Source organism: Chinchilla lanigera, unplaced genomic scaffold (assembly GCF_000276665.1).
Source record: "Chinchilla lanigera isolate Chin_1 unplaced genomic scaffold, ChiLan1.0 scaffold00013, whole genome shotgun sequence".
Taxonomy (NCBI): Eukaryota; Metazoa; Chordata; class Mammalia; order Rodentia; family Chinchillidae; genus Chinchilla; species Chinchilla lanigera.
Genome location: NW_004955414.1, coordinates 25,969,893 through 25,989,528, shown reverse-complemented (window position 1 = coordinate 25,989,528; position 19,636 = coordinate 25,969,893). Strand labels below are relative to the sequence as shown.

Sequence of the window (19,636 nt, the reverse complement as noted above, 5' to 3'; positions counted from 1 at the left end):
TTAGTTATTATTTATATGTTTATATTTGTTGTTATTATTATTAGGTATAAAAATTTTACCAAGCTTAACCAAGTAGTAGGAGCCCTCCTTCTGGGAACAATCAGTACCCCAACCATTCCCAACTTCCTGACCTACCAAAGCTATCCATGAAACTGTGACGGAACCCACATACTAGTACAATGTGACCTCTCCCCTCCCAAGCACTTGAACCAAACTTGACTAATCAGATTCCTTCCCCAGAAAGTTTGCAGCTGGAACAGGAAAGAGGTCAGTCTCCATATAGCTAAGGTTGTTACTAGTGACTTCAGGCCTGGAAACCTTAGTTCCCAGAGATCAGCCTGCAATAAAAAATGAAGAATAAGCCAGGCGTGGTGACACATGCCTGCAATCCCAGTACTCTAAGGGGCTGTGGTGGGAGAATCACAAGTTCAAGTCCCGCCTGGCCAATTTAGCTAGACCCTGTCCAAAATAAAAATTTTAAAGGGCTAGAGATATAACGTAGTGGTAGAGCACTTGCCTAGCGTGCATGAAGCTTTGGGTCCTTGATTCCAGTACCACAAAGAAGGAGGAAGAGAAAGAGGAGAGAGGGGAAGAAGAGAGAGAGGGGAGAGGAGGAGAAAGAAAGAATAAACTTGGTGTGTAGATAGAGAGATAGGACATGGAGGGCTGTGCCAGCATCTGAAGATCTGGTTCTACTTCATTCCTGAGAGCCAAGTACAGTCTTACCCTTGACCTCCAAGAGATAACTCTGCAAGTAAAATCCTTGTTTTTCTCAAGCTGGTTTGATTTGGTAATTCCACTCTTTGCTTTCAGTAAGTCCCAACTAAATACAGGTCAAACCCAGCATGCTCAGCCTTTACACTTGGGTCCTACAGACTTCTGGTGGGCATTTCTCCAAAGAGATGTCCGATCTCCCCTTAACTGTCAGGGTCAGTTAACCCAAGCCAGTTTAGCAGCACTCTTCTTTTCCTGTTAGTTCACTGGCGGTGGTAGGTAATCTTCACTTTCAGGTTAATGGTACCATTACTGTGTTCCCGAGCAGAAACATTCTTCCCTTGGAAAACAAGACTTTTAAACTAGCAGAACCTACAGCAATAGAGATAGGAAGAAAAAAAAATCAAAGTGCATCATTAAATGTAATACAGAGAAACAACCTTCTCCCATTTCCACTCCTTGATTCTTGGACCCATAAAAACTGGCTGTGAGAGAAATAGCAACATACATTGATCCCAAACTTAGAGTATATACTGTGTCCTACAGGGCACTGCCCCAGCTTTCTGGGGTGTTTCCATCTAGTTGGCACTGTATGTAAGTCCTCAAAAGGTCACTCCACAGCCTTATCAGACCAGCTGCCTCAAGGTGAAAGAAACACAAAGGTCAGTAAATTCCATGAGCATGGGCTTGTGGCTGCCCTTCGTTTTCTGTGAATTCCCTAGTCAGAAGCAGTGCCCCATGAAATACCATATGAATACCACACTCTGTAAATCTCTGAATAGTAGTTTCAGTGGATGTAAACAAAGGTAAATCTGTATCCAAAGTGTCTATTCCAGTGAGAACAAAATCTGTCTCTTCTATGATGGAAATGATCCTCGGTAAACATTTTACCAAGTGGCTGGCTGGTGCTTCTGGGGACTAGAACCATATAGGAAGTTCACTGTTGCTCTGTGGTACTGGCAGGTTGAACAGTGGTGATTGAAAGTCCATGTTGCTGAGGCCTTGAATAACCCTAGGGGCCACTTTGTTTGGTTTCCACTAGAGTAAGAAAAGGGTGGCTGGGAAAATAAGCTAACAGAACAGGTGCTGTATTCATTTGCTTCTGAAGACCCTCTTCTAGCGAGAATACTGCTTAGTGAGCATACACACGGGTCATAATGTCTTCATAGTCTGTTCATATTTAGAGATTTCAACTCACAGACCACTTTTCAGACTTCTTAATCACCAGTTTTCTAATCATAATCCTTTTAGGTCCAGCCAAACCATCAGCTATTGTCCCTCGATCGCTGTAGATTCACACTGTCCACGGGGAGTATTTCCTTCACTCCTGCCTTTCAAAGCCACTCTATGGTGGGACTACGGTGCTACAACCAACCACTTTTGGGGAGTACCAGCATATTATACCACCTTTAAAGAAGTTCGGGAATTTTCCTCTTCAGCCAGCTTGTCAGAGATCATTAAGAGGCAATATGATCAGTGTCTTTGCTATTTGTTCATGAAACTTACTTAAACCTTCAGGACTCACTTGAGCCTGATCTCATATATGCCACTCCATTTAATGATGGAATGCAATCGTGAATGATCAGCTTTACAGCTTGTGGTCAGACAACACCCATTTCATGATAGGCAACTTAGGTTGTAAGGTGACTTGGTGATTCATGATCACACATTCATCATCATTCTGTCATAAGTAGGTATTATTATTATTGTACACATTTACAGATGAAAAGACAAAACCAGAAACGTGTTCGTGGACTACGAAAGGAAAGATCTAGCATTTGAATTCATCTTCTAATATACTTCATCCTGCCAACAGCCCTTAGACCATGGTTGCTCTAGTTTGAATGAGGCAACCACATTTAACCTAGGCCATGGGAAGACATAGTAACCCCTCCAGAAACTGCAGGAAAATGAGTTATCAGAAAAAAGATATACTGTTTCCAGAAGATGTGAAGCAAGTATCTGATGTGGTAATAGATATTGATTATATAAATCTTGTATTTATCCAGCTTTATTTGTATCCCCCTAAGAGCAGGGATAGAGATAAATAAGTATAATTTCAATGCACTCAAGAGACGTTTTCTAAGAGGAAGTAATATTCAAACTGAGATGTTAAGAATCAGTAGGAGACCGGAAAAAGAGTAGGGTAGGGCAAAGGGTGGGAGTGAGGTGATGAAAGTGTAGTCAGAAGGAACAGCAAGTACCAAAGCCCTGTAGTGGATTCATCCGCTAGGTCTAGATCTTAGATGTAAAAAGGGAAAGGGCACAAGATGAGGTTGGAAAACGAAGCAGGGCCAGATTATAAAAGAACTTTCAAACTTTGTTAAGAAATTTGTATTTTACCCTCAGGATAAAATGTCTTCAGGATAAAAAAACGTGTATTCTGTCCTCAGAACACTAGGAAATCACTAAAGAGTTTTAAGCAAGGAAACAACACGACAGTTTTAGAAATATTCCTGAGGCCACGGGAGGGCCTGGAGAAGGGGAGGCTAAATGGGAAAGACGATGAGGACTAAACTAGAGTTGTAGCAAAAGGAATGGAGAGGAGTAGACAGATTGGAGAAAATTGGTAAGACTGGTGGATGTGAGAGGGGCCAAAGGCTTATGCCAAAACTTGGATTATGGTATATGAACTATGGTACCATTCTCAGTAAGTAGATCACCCAGGTTTAGGGGATAAAATATTATGGACTATACAGTCTCTAAAAAGATTTAGATTGAGTTTCATACATACAGGCCTTTCAGTGTACGGTGCATATTACATAAGAGTCACTAAAGGAACAGATTTAAATATATATATATATTACAAAATTACAAAGGCTACCTGAGACATCAGGGGTGGAAGAATGCAAACTAGTCAACAGTGCAATGGGAGGTTGGAAGGGTCTGGAGCTCACTGCAGAGTCTGGTGCAAGTCCGGGTTGGAAATCTGAAAGGTCTGCATGGGAAGACCAAAGGAACTGGATATGAATATCCAAAACCAATGGTGAAGACCACAGCTCCTCCAAAGAAAATAAAAGACTTCCTTCTACTTTCCCTTTTTATTCCATTCAGGCTACAAACCTATTGGTTGGTGCCACACACATCTAGAGTGGGCTTTTCCTCCTCAGTTTGCAGCCAACATGTCAATCACTCACAGACACACCCAGAGCTTTACTAATCTGCTGGGAGGGGGGGTGCTACTCAAATTGACAATCACACTTAATGATCATATGGTGATAACCATAGATCAAGAAGATTTGTAGAGTGAAAAGACAAAAGAAAAATGAGATGTCAAAGGTGAGATCCCAACAAGGAATTCAACAAAAATTGAGGGGAAAAGGAGGAAAATCCCTGTCAGCTAAAGGTCTGGATGGAAAAAGGAGATTTCCACAAGAAGGAAATTTGCTTTTGAAAATAGTTTGCTGTGGTTTGTGTCTAGAGGTCCCCCAAAAGCTTTATGCACTCATGGGGGGGCTGGGGGGTGGGGGAAGTGGCTGAATCTGAATCTAGAGTTTGTGATTGGTTCGTGGTCCAATGTTGGGATTAAGGGTGTGAGCGCTTTTCCTACCACAGGAAACAATATAAGGGACAAAACGAGGCTTGTTCCCTCACTCTCTTGTTGCTTGTCCTACCTTCCTTTGTTGCTTTGCTACCTCCGTCCACCATGAACTGTTGCCCCTCTGCCACATACCACCCTGCCTTGAAGCCAGTCAGTTAGGGACTGAAACCTCAACAAACTGTGATCTCTGTAAACCTTTCCTCCTTTTACTTTGGGTGTCAGGAATTTTTGTCTCACCAAAGAGAAAAGTAACTAACACACAGTTGTTCAGGTTTATGTATCCAAATTAACACAGATAACCATAATAGCTAGTATTTATTTAACATTTAATGTTTAATATTTAATACCAGACACAGTTCTAAAAGCTTTACATGTATTATCTCCTTAATTCTTACCAAAAAATTCCCATTTTGTAGATGAGAAAAATAAGGCCTAATCATACTACAGTAATAAAAGTGCACCAATGTTTATACCAGCACAATTTGTAACAGTTACATCTTGGAAACAACCCAAATGCCCATCAACTGAGGAATGGATAAAAAAGATGTGGTCTTTTATACAGTGGAGTACTACTCAGCCATAAAGGATAAACTTGAGATTTTTTTATAGGTAAATGGATAGGACTTGAGACCATACTCATAAGTGAAATAAATCAGATTCACATGTATAAACATCATATCATTTCCCTCGTATAAGAAATTGAAAGAGTAAATAAGATCCAAAATGTACAACAGATATTGTGAAATGGAAAGAAACTATTCAAGAAGAAAGAGAACCTGGGATAGGGGAAAAGAGAAAAGAAGGAAAGGAAAAGGAAAAAAATATATATTTTCATATACAAGATAGTTATACTACTAATTTCTATTAGTTCATTGAAAAGAAAGGTTTGTGCTTATATTGTTTGATCCATTTTCTATGCCTACAGCTTATAATCTGAGCAACTACTTTGAAGATACATAATGTCACTCATTAACAATTGATCACTGTTACTCTCCTATTATCTTGTTTTGAAATTTTGTATCATTGTTTTTCTTGTTTTATCTATAAAACAAAATAAGGGATAGATTTACTAACCTGTCCAAGCCAGTCTACCCATTAGAGGGCAGAGTTGGCCTTTGAAGCCTTTCTTCTCATTCTAGCCTGCAATAAAATTTTGCTTCCCTTGAAAAACAAAGGAATTTAGAAGTCATAGAAGTTCAATTGTAAACCCACAAAATTAATGCTTCCTTGCTACAAGAATCCTAATCTTAGAGTTGGGTCCTTATTTTTATTCATAAATAATTTTTATTGGGGGCTGGGGCTTTAGCTCAGCTGCAGAGTGCCTGCCTGGTAAGCGCAAGGTTGTGAGTTCGACTCCTGGTACCAGAAGAAAAACAAAAAAAACAACAACAAAAAAATAATTTTTATTTAGTTTTCTTCTTTTCAATATATATATACACAGTTTTCGATATGTTATCAAGCGTGGTAAGGCTGCTAAACATGTTATCATGTGCCAATTTCAACTTTCCTGGATCTCAAAGTGATTTGCAACTTAAAAAGAACCAAATTAATAATAATAATAGTAATAGTAATAGTAATAATAATAATAATAATAATAATGTCTCTTATCTAATGATGATACTTCCTCAATAGAAACTAACCTCAAGCAACTGAAACTTAAGGCAGAAACTCAAAGAAGAGTTTACTTCACACAAATTGAGGGTTTTTCTATGTTGAAGCCCAGCAATATCATTTTCAACAATTTCCATGTCTCACAGTTAAATAATTAATCATAGATACAAAGTTATATAAAGTTTTAAACATTTGAAATAGATTAAACTATGCAATGAAATATTATTTTTCTGCTGTTCAGAGTACAAAACCAGGCTGGAAGATGTAATTTGTATGCTAAAGTATTGATATTTCCCAGGTATTCTAGTGGCTTACATAGAAAACTTGAAGTCAGCATTGGGTTTTTCCAAGCTATATGGTAATGTTGCTTCTCTGGCATTGTTGAACAGCCCTTGGAAGGAGTTTTGTAATAGAAAACTAGACCACATTTGTGTATGCAGAGAAGAAACTTTGCTTCTAGAGATGGAGCTGATTGGAAATGGGAGGACTTGCATGCCTTAACTGTTTAGATATGTTTCAAAATATGTATTGATTACATTTGTAGCTAGCTAGAAACAACAAAAGAAATAATAACAACAACAAACAATGGTTCAAGTCACTGGTTCTTAGTCTGGAATACATATTGGAACTCTCTGGGGAATTTTAAAAATTATTGAGACTTAGTTCCCACCATCAGAAATTCCCTTTCAGTTGGTAGTATACACAGTGACCGAAGTAATGGGAACTTTAAAACTCCACAAGTGACGCTAAAGGCCTGGTGTTATAGTTAAGACCCAGTACAACCTTTAAAAGGCTCATTGTATTGAAGGCTTAATTGCTGATGGGCTCTAACTTCATCAGTAGATTAGATCATAATTTGATGGTATTATAGAAGTTTGCAAACAGAAGGTGAGGCCTTGATAAAAGGAGTGGATCATGAGGGGCATGACCCCAGGGGGTTATATCTGGTCCCTGACTCCTTCTTCTCTTCCCCCCACCACCACTTTCTGGTTGCCAGGAGGTGAGGAGCTTTCCTCTGCCATGCCCTTCTGCCAGGGTGTTTCTGCCTTGCCACCGACCTAAAAGCAATGGAGCTGGCTGACCAAACCATAAGCCAAATTAGCTGCCCATCCTTTAAGTTGCTTATGTCAAGTGTTTGGTCACACTGATAAAAACCTGATTAACACATTAGCTAAGCTTGAAGGCCAGTTTACCAGCTTAAAGAGGTAAAGACTTAAAAAAAAAAAAAAAAAAAAAAAAAAACTCCAGAAGTGAGTGGACAAAAACAACCAGCATAAAGTCGCTAAAAGATGTCATCAAGGAGTCAGAATCCCTTTCATCTTTCTCCTCTCCCATTCTTAGCCTTCAGCTTTCATTCTCTTGGTAACAAGAGAGCTGGTGCATCAAGCACTGTGTCTAGACTCTGTGTCAGAAGAAGGCAGAAGGGAAAATTGGCTTATCCTCATATCTCTTTTCAATCAGAGATGGAAGCCCACCTCAAGAAGGTCTACTAAATTCCCAACTACACTACATGGCCATCTCAGGCTATAATGAAATCTTTGACTTTGTGTGTGTTTCTTTGCAGCCTCCAAGGTGGAAGGCAAGGAAGAAAGGTTATTGGGTAAGCCAATATACGGCATCAGCCAAGAATGAACATTTTACTTTTGTAATTTTTTAAATGTAAAAACAGTGCTATCAAGATCTTAAGGAAACAACATATCTGGGAGCAATTTCATCATAAACTGGACTTCTACCACTTTATTTTCTAATTATGTTACTTTACCCCAGCTCAAACCTCTTTGTTATTTTTTTGTGAAGCTACATTAATTAATACAGCAGCTTTTACAAGTCTCGGTTTTCATTTAAGTAGAAAAGAAGCAGTCATTAGCCTAAGACTGGAGAGTAGAATGACCACAAAATTCTCCCCAAAGTCCTGGCTTCCTTCTGTCTGATAGTCTCCAAAATAAATTTAGTTTCTCTGCTGACCTGAAGTTCACATTAAACTATTTACTGCCAAAGGTTTGAATTACTGCAAATATGTCCCTTGGGTTTATCCCTGTTGAATTAATAATCAGAGCCCCTGCCACAATCTCTTGTTTGGCAATTATTCTTATTCTAATCTCCCTCTTGAACCCAAGACTCATAATTTCCAACTTCCTGCTGGACAAGAACACCTTGATGTCTCATAGGCAAATCCAACTCCATATGTCATCACGACCTCATGACATTCCCCCTTCCAAACTTCTGTATTCTAATTTTGATGAACTATACAACCATGGATTAACTTGTTTGAACTACAGTCTCAGATCTGGGCTCAAATATTCTCTTTCTTTCATACATTCAATCAGCGAACTCCTATCAACTCTACCACACAGATGCTCTCCTTCTCCTCTAATTCAGGTTCAATTCATCTCCTACTTGGACCATATTGCAAAAAAAGGTTGAAATGACCTTATACCTGTAATGAACAGATGCAAAAGCCAGTGGACTGGAGAACAAAGAGCAGAAAAGAGAGGCTAAGGAGATGAGATGAGAAAGGCAGGCTGGGCCCAGAACCTATAAGGCCACTGAGAAGGAAGTGGTTGATTGTGGCAGTTTTTGTGGTTGGTTGGTTGGTTGGTTGGTTTGTTGGTTCGTTGGTTGGTTTTAGTCCTGAAGATCAAACCCAGAGAGCCTCATCACGCTAGGCAGAACTCTACCATTGAGCTACAACTCCATCCCTTAGTTTGTTCTTTAATAATTATGTTGGTAGGCCTTGGCACAGCCTGACAATACTTGAACTCAATCTAGTTCACCCTACTCACTGACCCTATACCACTTTTATAAAACACAAATCAAACTACACTTTAAAATCCAAGGTACTCTCCACCCCAGCCTACTCATATGAAAAACACCCCACAGTATCCCTGACCAGCACTCCTCAAAACTGTCAGGTTTATCCAAAAAGGGAATAAGGGTGAGAAATTGTGTTGTCTTAACCAAGAGAAACCGAGGGATACAGGACGATTATTTGTTGTACGGAATTCCGGGTGAGAACCTGGAACAGAAAAAGGACATTAGGTAAAAACTAAGGAAATCTAAATAAATGGCAGACTTTAGTTAATAGTGTCAATATAGATTAATTAATTCTCACTAGCATCCTATCCAAATGTAAGATGTCAATAATAGGAGAACCTGTAGGGCTACTTGGGAACTTCCTGTTTCCTCTGTTTTTCTGTACATCCAAAACTGCTCTAACAAACAAGTGTATAATCTTTTAAAATTTCAGGTGAAGAGTACAGCTCAGTGGTGGGGCCCTTCCCTAGCAGCATGAGGCCCTGGGTTCAATCCCCAGCACCGCAATAAACAAAACAAAAACTCTACAATCATTACCTATCTCCCAAACAAGAAATGCTAAGCAGCATGTGCTTAAGGTGTTTTTTTTCCCAAGCCAATTTATTGTTCTCCCTGCACTCCCAAATTATACTCCAGCCATACTGAACATTTTACTTTTACCTGAACAGTCTAGGCCCTTTTGTGCCACTGAACCCTGCACGTACTGTGCCCCATGCCCAGAATGCTACCTGCTGCCCTTCTCAGCTCAGCCACCATTTCAGCTATCCCGCTAGGTGCCTCTCTCTACTGTCCCAGCTGACTCCTCCTGTGACATCACATAGCTCTTAAAACACTCATACATTATCTGCTCACAACAAGTTGTAGAAGAGCAAGCTGGGAAAGGGAAGTAAAAAGAACCAAGATGTGTTATGTACGTGGACTGACTCCCCATGATGAATGCGATCATTATGGACTGCAAGCATGTACTAATAAAAATTAAAAATTATTTTTAAAAATAGAAGAGCAGACTGCTCAAGTCAACCACCTTTCTCTCACTCCTAGGTCTCAGCAGCTAACTAAACCATCGCCATCTTTTAAACCTTCCCAGGAGAAGTCATGTAAGAGTCTACAACGGATTTGTCTGCCTCCACGATTGCCAGGGACCCTATCAGGCTCTCAGAGAGTTCCTCTGAAGCCTTCTAGGCTGACCTGAGGTGAGGGGAGTACTCAGGGAATGTACTCAGGGCTAGGTGGGAATGAAACTCACTGCACAATTTTCCAAAGAAATCCTCTTAACAAATCCTCTTTTCCATGCATTTTATAGCTTTAATGTGAGTGAGAGGTTTAAGGGAGTATGTGAGCAGCCTCAGGTATCTACTTTGAATATCCACTGTCCACTTGCTTTTTGGCATCCAATACCTAGTGCACTGTGTGATGTACATCTACATGGTTTAGCTTCCCTTTGCATCCCTTCCTTTGTGTTTTTCTGTGCTACCAAGGATGGACCATTTAAAACTGCAGTTCCCTGGCAGCTAGGATACTGGACTCCATTAGGTGCTCTCGTGTGAGTTTTGGAAGGTACCATGTCCATGAGACAGAGAGCATCACCTGGCCAGCAGGAAACTTGGGCTGACTGCAGCTTTTCAGGAACAACTCACCAACTCCCTGGGTGTTAAGAGGCAGCAGTAGAGGTTAAGGCAGAGTCAACAAAAGAGGCATCAGGTTCATGCCACGATCTCTAGATTACAGTCCCCCGGGAGTGCTTTGTGCTTTGTTGTTGTTGTTGTTGTTCCATCTTTTTCATTCATTCCTTCTTTTTTTTGAGAGAGGCAGTAGAGACAGAGAGACTCTAAGTTGTTGCCAAGACTAGCCTGAATCTTGCAGTCCTCCTGCCTCAGCCTCCTAAGTAACTGGGATTACAGGTATGCGCCACCATACTGGCTTCCCAGCAATACATTTTTAAAATTAATTCTGTTGTTGTTTTGAGGCAGGATTTCACTATGTAGTTGAGGGTGACCTTGAACTCACTATGTATCTTAGGCTGACCTCAAACTCCCAGTACTCCTCCTGCTTCATCTTCCCAAGTCCTGGGATTACAGGCATACACCACCATGCCCAGTTTAAATTAGTCCTGATGACAGTCCCAGACTCCAGCTACTCCAGCTCTTCCAAATATCTATGCATCTAACTCTCTATATTAAATCCTTGTCTGCTTAAAATGTCTACAGTGCTTTCTAAGTCTGTGTTAAATCTAGTGCTACCATAATAATACACCACACACTGGGTGGCTGGTGTAGCAAAAGCTTGTTTTCTTATTGCCCAGGAGGATGGAAGTCCAGGTTTCCTGAGACTCCTCTCCTTTGCTCTTTGCTTACAAGTAGTCACCTTTTGCTGTACCCTCACATGGCTTTTCTTCCGTGTGCACATCACTGGTGTCTTTCTGTCTTTCTTTCTTTCTTTCTTTCTTTTCTTTCTTTCTTTCTTTCTTTCTTTCTTTCTTTCTTTCTTTCAACAGGGTCTCACTATGCAGTTCAGGAGGGCCTTGAACTCACTTTGTAGCCCAGGCTGGCCTCGAACTCACAGAGATCCTCCTGCCTCAGCTTCCTGAGTGCTAGGATTACAGGTGTGCACCATCATGCCTGGCTCACTGATATCTTTCTATGTGTCCTACTCTCATCTGCTTATGAGGGCATCAGTCTGATTAAATTAGGGCCCACCCTAAAGGCTTCATTTTAATTTTATTTCCTTTTTAAAAGCCTTATCTCCAAATACAGTCACATTCTGAAGTACTGGAGGCTCGGGCTTCAACATATGAATTTGGAGCGACACAACTGATACCAATACCGTCTCTAAAGCCTGACTCACATATACATCTTGATGTCTATTTGTACCTCCAATCAAACACCCTTTCATAAATGGATGCACGAATGAGCATGGTAGAGCTTCACAGCAAAAGTCCTTTCTCTAGTGACTTTCTTCTGTTCATAGAGGCTGCAAGGTTCCCTTCCGCTCTCTCTTCCCTGGGCTATCTTTTCTTCTGCTCTTATAGACAGCAACAGAGACTAACCAGTGGTGCATTAGTTATCTGATGCTGCTTAACAGTATTACCACAAACTTAACTATGTAAACAGCACACATTTATTATCTTATACTTTGCGAGGTTCAGAATCCAGGCTTAATGTGGCTGAATCCTCTGCTTAGGGTCTCATAAAGCTGTAAGCAAGGTGCCAGCCAGGACTGCGGTCACTTCTGAGGCTACTCTGGGGAAAGACCTTCAAACTCACTCAGAAGTCAGCTGGCAGAATTCAGATCCTTGTGGTCGTATGACTCAGGCCTTCAGTTTCCGGATGCTTGTCACCCAGCTACTCTCCACTCTTAGAATTTGCCCATAATTTCCTTGGCACTGGGGCTCCCAACATGGCCATTTACTTCCTCCAAGGCAAGAAAGCAGCTCAGTAAGATGGAACTAAGATCGTGGGGCCCACAATCAGTACTCACACGCATTCCATCCCCTTTACTGTATTCTGGTTAGAAATAAGGCATGAGGGTCACCTTAAGGGTCTACTTACCTTAAGGGTCACCTTAAGGGTCTACTTACCTCAGCTGCCTCTGCTTTCTCAGCTTTCCCCTCTTCCTCTCTCTGTCAGGTCTCTGTGGTCAGGGCCCTGTGCCTACCTGATGCCACAGAAATAAGAAAGGGGCATAGTCCCTCACCCAGAGAAAGCGCCTCTGCTAGCACACACTGCCCGTGTGAAAGCTGTCCGAAAATAGCTCATCGATTTTACTGTCATGCAGTGAGAGGAACAGAAGAGCTCAGGCTGTGACGAGGACCTCAGCTGCCTGAAATGCCCCATGGTAGGGGGATGACCATCCTTTGCATTTAACTAAAGCCCCAGAGCACAGAGCATACTCCTCTGCCACAGTCCCTAGCGTGTGGAGACTTGTTCCATCACTAGAAGTGCATGCTTATCTTGTGACTTCCCAAATTCCAGCCTCTGAAGGGCCAGGGCCTTGCCCAATTTTTCATTTTAGTTGTTCACTTAAAATTTAGCATATAGTAGACATTTAACATACATTAGGAAGAATTGATTGACCCTGTAATTTGAAAACAAATGACTAGACTATGGTGTCAGAACCTAGAGAATTTAGGGAAACAATTTGTTAAATACATAGAAGAGAATGAGGTCCTTATAACCAAATTCTATTCAGTCATATAAAAGGCAGCCAAAATAGATTAAATGGAAACTGAAATTATGTACCATTACATTTCCCGGAAGGCAGCTATGCTCACCACTATACCACCAACTCTCATTATATTTCTTGTAAAAGAAAAAATTATAACAATGGATACTGATAATGATAAGAACTGGCACAATGGATATTATCAGTCATAGTCTACATTTTATTTTCCTGTTAATGTGTGGCATTTTTATTTATTTTTCAGTGGAGGTGATCATGCAGGTTAGACAAGCCCTTTACCACTAAGCTATACCCATAACCACATTTTACATTTTGGTTGAAAATAATAGTAATACAAAGAGCACAAGGAACCCCAGTGGCTCAGAAATGAATCATGCCTCACTTCTTTTTTATAAATACACAGTTATGATGCTGTTGATTCACAGAATTCCACAAACACTGACGGGGAGTTTACCCCCGTGCAAAGTGCTAGGCCAGTGCCAGGGTTCTAGAGGTGGGAATGTCAAGGGCAGTGTACCTAGATTTCATCAAGGTATTCGACAAAGTGTCTCATGATCCAGTGAGGACTAAGGCAGAGGGAGGTGACTGGTATGAAACTATAAGATGGTTTTGCAGCTGACTGAATAGCCCGCCCATATGGAGAGTTGATAAATAACTAATTGCCCATGGGCAGCAAGCCTCCCATGTGAGTCCACAGTCAGTCCTCTTACGGCTGCCCTGGTCAACATCTTTATATATGACTCAAGCGAAGGAGATGATAAGCCGAAGTTTACAGTAACAGCCAGTGGGTGAAAGAAGCAAGATGCAAAATGATCTGAACAGTGTGAAATTCAGCAAGGATCTTTGTAAAGCTCTACATTTAACTTTCAAGAAAATCAGCAGCACAAACTCACAGTGATTCCTGGCTTGGTAGCAGTTCATGTGAAAAAAAAAAAAACTGGGTTTTTATTGACCACAGTTTCATTCTGAGGCATTAATGGAATGTGACTGATAAAAACAAAAGCTAGGGCAATTCTTGACCACAGCCATAAATCTCGTGTCCTGATAAGAGGGTGGCAGTTCAGTCCTGTTCTAGTTAGGCCACACTGGAGATCTATTTTCTCTTCTCGGCATCCGTTTCCTTGTTGGAACATGGCGCCCTTGACCCGTATTTGTGAAGTAATCTTTTCTCACACCCCTTTTCCACCCTGGATTCTAACATACTCTCGTAAGCATTGAGCTCGCCCCTTCTTAAGTAGCAAGATGACAAAGCAGTAATGTCATGTGAACCAGGCTCCTTACAGAGATTTTTGTTAACTTGTTCTTTTATTGCAGTTTCCACTCCCTGGGAACCGGGGTCTAAATCTAGGGAGAATGAAATGACTGGAAGTCTAATTTATAGCCTTTATGTGCACTCCAAACAAGCCTCCCCTCCCCCCAGTCAGAACACAATACTTTGTCCTTGAACCAGGCTGCCCTTCTTAGATTCTTATTCTTCCTACAAAGACTCCAAGAGATCAGCCTTGCTAGCCTCCTACAGGAATCTAAGTCTACCATATAGTTCGAAAACTCGTATCCCTGCTACACTTAGATGCAAAGTCAGCAGAGTCAGAATGTGAAAGTTCCTCTTTCCCCCTCTACTAACTAATTCTCTCTTCCAAGAGATCCATCCCAATTCTTACTTCTTCACTCTCCTCAGCCCTAGTGAGAATCGGGAGGAGGGAAAACTATACAGAAGAGAGGAGGGAAAAGAAGATACAAAAAGGAGAAAAAGAGCATTACCCTGATCCCAAAGAAAGGTCCTTTTGTTACTGTTCCAGCAAATTGTAGTTTTCTCCTTCCTTTGTTCATCGTCCCTCAAGCCTCTTCAATTCATATACCTGCCCAAGGACTAGAGAAATTGCAGGTTTGCAAGGCCCACTCCCACCAAAGGGGTTGATCTTGAAACTAGACCCAGTCCAGAAGATCCACCATCTACCCTAGCAAGATGCCCACTGTTGCACTAGGGTAAGGCCCAATCAGAAGCTGCACACACCCGTTTCTTCCTTGTCCAACAAAAGCCCGAAAAACTGTTGCTTCTACCACTAATGCCCTCAGATTGAAAGGGTGGGAGTACATCTATAGGTCCAGCTCTGTCCAAAATACTGTGACTGCTTTATCTCATGGAATACCCACACTAAATTCGGCACTGAGGTGTATTAATTAAGATGTCTTTCATTCAAGAAGCAAAACGCTCAACTCAAAATGACATAAATGGTAAAGAGAGTTATTGATTCACACTTTGAGTAACAGATGTGGAATGGGCTGCAGGAAGTTCAACTTCAGAGTCAACAACTTTATCAAAGAGTCCTGGGTCATCCACTGCTCTACCCCCTCATCCAACTGTGAGAGAGTCAATCTAGGGCTGGCCTCTGATTTAGCCTCAGGGTGGGTCTTCTTTGCAACTGAAATCATTTATATCCCTATTCTTATGTAGCAGGAGAAATAAAACTTTATTTCCTCTCCTCTCCTCTCCTCTCCTCTTTTCTCTTATCCTTTCCTTTCCAGCAACAACCAGTAAACTTCTACATGCTCATTGCCTAATTTAGGTCAAGCCCCATGACTGAGTCTACACTAATAACCTGGAAACAAAATTTTTCTAGGCCTGAGCACTCAGCAGGGGAATGGTCTTTCACCTCAGCAAAAGTCATGAGAGTTAACAAGGGAGAACAGGAGCTAATGAGACAATCCCAAGGCTCTCTCAAATGCGTATGACCAGTTTTGCAGAGGAGACACCAAGCTTGGAGAAGCCACGCAGCTGTGTAATGGTGACACCAGTATTCTCCTCCTGCTCTGAGGATATCTTGAGGAATCAAACTGAAAAAAAGCCAAACTCCTCATCCCTTTGGCTTTAGTCTGAACCATGGGAAAGAGAAGCAGGGTTTTCCCAAGGCTGAGAAGATCTCAGCTGCTGTACTGATGCCAGGAGCCACTAAATCAACCACCTCACAAAGCTGAGGTATCTTGGAATCCACACATTACCAGGGACTTTCCCAACCTCAAGAAACGTCTGTAAACTGAAGACAAGACACTACAGGTGTATTGCCCACACAGGTGTGTTCTTAGAGGTCTGCTTTCCAAGTCCTCTCTAGTTCAGTCAGTGGTGTGGGCTAGCCTGGGAACATTGCTGCAACACATAACATTGCTCCGCCTGGGGAATATCTTCCAGGTTCCAAAGGACAGATTTGCAAATAGATGTCTGGAGCACAACCCCATCCATGCTGGGAACTGCCTTTGTTGGACTTGTTTGTTTGGGAGAGCTGTTCTGGACTTTCACCCAGCAGCTGCCTGGAAGAAGGCAACCTGGCTTTAGCTGACCGAGGGTGGGGCTAACAGCAGAGGAAAGCTGAGAGCTGCTGTTCACTTGGCACCTACCTCTACCACAGGAGGGGAAGGGCGGAGTCTTCAGAGGCTATAATACAGAGAGTCTCCAACAGGGAACCTCATGCAAGGGGCCTGAGTGTCCCCAACCACTTCCACATGGTCAGAGAGGGAGAGAAAAAGTTGACTCGCATGATGGGAAAGGTTTTTGTAAATTCTGAGGGCTACTGAGTATATAATCTTTCCTCTAAGCAGCTGCTGTTGGGGTCTCTCACAAGGCAGCTTCAGATTGGAGTGTCATGGCCTGCCACAGCCATGCTGGCCTTGAAGATTTCTGTGTTCTATTTTGAGCAGTTTCACTGTGGATGATCCTGGCAAATGTGTCCATTTTCTGACAATATTTAGAGTCTGAGGTAAGTGTGAACTAGATAATGGCCTTTCAAGTCATGCAAAACGTTCCGTTTAAAGCTTTAATTTCTTCCTCAGAGCATCTGCAAGGTCCTTTGACCCTTGTTCGTGGCCTTCTGGAGAGCTTGCCAAGTTTCTATCTCCTCTCGCGTGTCCAGGTGGGGGGAGGTGATGACAGACGGGCAGAACTTCATGTGTGTTGGGTCATGAAAGGCAGAGGAACCCACAGGGATCACTACTGCTTCTGCAACTTTTGCAACTCGTTCTGAGATGCACAGTGCTGACCTGTTCATCTGCGGCTTTTCTTTCTCTCTGGACATTTTAGGATCTCCCTAAAAGCACATGTGAGAGCATACCACCAGTCCCCACTGTGAGTCGTTCCTTGGACTTGGCTAACATTTCAAACCTGCCATGACTAAAACAATACATATCTGCAGCTTAGCTCTAGGTGACTCACCAGAAGGGCTATTTTAAACAGAATTCATAGCGACTAAGATTACATTTGTTCTAGAAAAAACAGCCTGAAGGGACAAAAAGCTAATGCAATCTTTTTGAACTGCTCTTTTCAAGCTCATAGAAGCCCTGCTGTATTTTCTTGACAGCAACCTAGTTACCAGGCACAACAGGACGACTAAGAATTGGTATCTAAAACACCATGCCTTAACCACATTCGGCAGGAGTGTGCTCATCAGAAGACAGGTTCACCAAAATAGTGAGGGTCTTGTCCATCTTCCCACCAGGGAAGTGCTTGACAAATACCCTGTAAAATAACACTTGTCAGGCTAGAGCTCTGGTAGCCTTAGGAAGGGCAATAGCTTACCAGTCACCTGTCCTATTGCATGGATCTCTGCAGTTCTCCTGGAAGTTAACTGTTGCTACTCTTTTCCCCATCCCAGAATGCAGAAGCAAATTGGAGTCTCTAGCTCTAACATTTGAGCTTGGACAGAGTTTCTTGGAGCAAAGAACCAGTGGATAGAAAGAATAAGGGGATTTCACGCTGCACAAATCAAGTACAAAGGTAAGAACAAACCTCATTATTTTTCTGAGAAGCTACTTCCCTTCTTGGGGTAAACAAACGAATCCAGGAGAGAAAGCTTGAGGACTGTCAAGAGAATCTTCAAGAGATGAAGCAAAGTTGGAACAACTACCCCAAACCAGTGTTCCTCAGTTATCCCTCCTATTTAAGGTCTTTCACTTTCCTTCCCTTTTCATTATTATACAAACCCCTTTCCTGAACTTTTCCTCACGCAGCTGAGACAGGTTGGAATTTTCCAAGTCTTACAGAATTCTAAGGGAGAACAAGGGGGACATAAACAAGAAAATACATGAAGGATAAACATAATCAAACTTGTGCAATATATTAACAGTAGTGAAATTTAGGGAATGGGACATAGAAGGGAGGATTTTGTACATTACAAATTTCTTGTTTATTTTTCAAGAGCCATATTTACTTTATGAGAAACACACATATGTTGAAGCTTATACAGTACTGGCTTTGGCCCTTCCATAGCATTCTAGCTCTGATGGTTCATTCTACCTACAGACTTTTCACCTGATTGATTGTGACACTCAACCTTCTGCTTCTTTCTAGTCCCACCCTTCCTCAGCAGGACTCACAGATCTTCTTCTGAGAACAATAAATGATAAGCCTGATCATTCACCCAACAAATATGTTTCTGTGCAAGCTGCAGTGGCAGATACTAAATAAACCATCACATGCCTTTAGTGTGTATCAGTATCATTCAGATGCCTTTTCTATTGATAGGAGAAAAGATTAAGAGTCATAGACCTAAAAAGTCTCAGATCCTACATTTTTTAAAAAGCCACTTAGAACTATGCAAAAACACACTTAACAGGCTCCTTAATCCCTGCCAACAAAAAAAGATTATGGCTGAAAGAATTCTCAAATACAACAACATCAACAACAGGAAGGAACTCATTTGCACACAAATGATCTTCCCAAAGACTGTAAAGAGGAAAACCCCACTTTCTGAAATTGTAAGCAGCACCAAGGTACGAATATTGTCCACACAAGGCAATCCCTGTCCTCTGGTCCCTTCAATCAGATGACTAAGAACCCGTATCAGGCCCATCTAAGTTATGACTCTCAGCTCTTACCTGGACTTCAAGGAACCACTAATTTTCTGCCTCTTATCCTCTAACCTAAGGTCAAGAATTTCCACTTAGCAGTGATTCAACTTGGGCTATTCTTAACTTTCCTGAGAATGCCTCTTCTTTAACCTGCCTCAGTTTTCTCAAGGAAGAAAAAGAAAAAACCTCTAGAAACACACAAATGAACTTCATCCCAAGCTTTACATCTAGTTCTACTGAGAAAGACACTTCCACGGGGCACTGCCAAGGAACACTAGCCACCGACACGCCCTTCAGGGAACAGTCTGTGCTCAGGACATTTGTCTGTGGTTATGGCTGTCATGACATCACTGACCTATGAGGAAAAGACATCCAAACCCTCAAGGAGCCTGGGCCTTGGTCAAGTATCTCACTGGCCAGAGCCCTGCCTGTGCTCCCTTTTGGAAGGACATCAAGGAGTCTGCCTTTCTCTCCCAAGTCCCAGCAAGCTTATTCCAATGGATGGGGCAGGCAAGAGTTAATGGCACAAATGGGAACAACCACTCTTGTGACCCAACAGTTTACCCTAGGAAATGACAGGCCAGATGGCACGTAACTATACAAACATGTATTCCTTAAAACCACTCCCCCCGAAAAAAAAATTCTTCAAGGCTCTTGGTTAAAATAAACCAACACAGAGCCAGGCATGGTGGCGCACATCTATAATCCCAGCACTTGGGAGGCTGAGGCAGGAGGATCGTTGTGAGTTTCGAGACCAGCCTGGGCTACAAAGTGAGCTCAAGGCCAGCCTGAACTGCAAAGCGAGACCCTGTCTCAAAAAAAAGGAAAAAAAAAAAAAAAAGATAAACCAATACAGAACCATCCTCAAATTATTTCAAAAATTTCTTCTGAAGGAAACAGCAGGTGGCAGCAAAGTTTTACATTTTTTTACCCTTTGGA

The 19,636-nt window shown here is 41.8% G+C and overlaps 1 long non-coding RNA gene across 1 annotated transcript; it reads left to right on the top strand.

Annotated features, from left to right (window-relative positions):
• Nucleotides 1–16,343: 16,343 nt before the first annotated feature.
• LOC102005032 lies at nucleotides 16,344–18,311 on the top strand. Its single transcript, XR_260196.2, has 3 exons — nucleotides 16,344–16,611; nucleotides 17,503–17,624; nucleotides 18,198–18,311. It is a non-coding gene; the product is annotated as an uncharacterized LOC102005032 (long non-coding RNA).
• The last annotated feature ends 1,325 nt before the right edge of the window (nucleotides 18,312–19,636 follow it).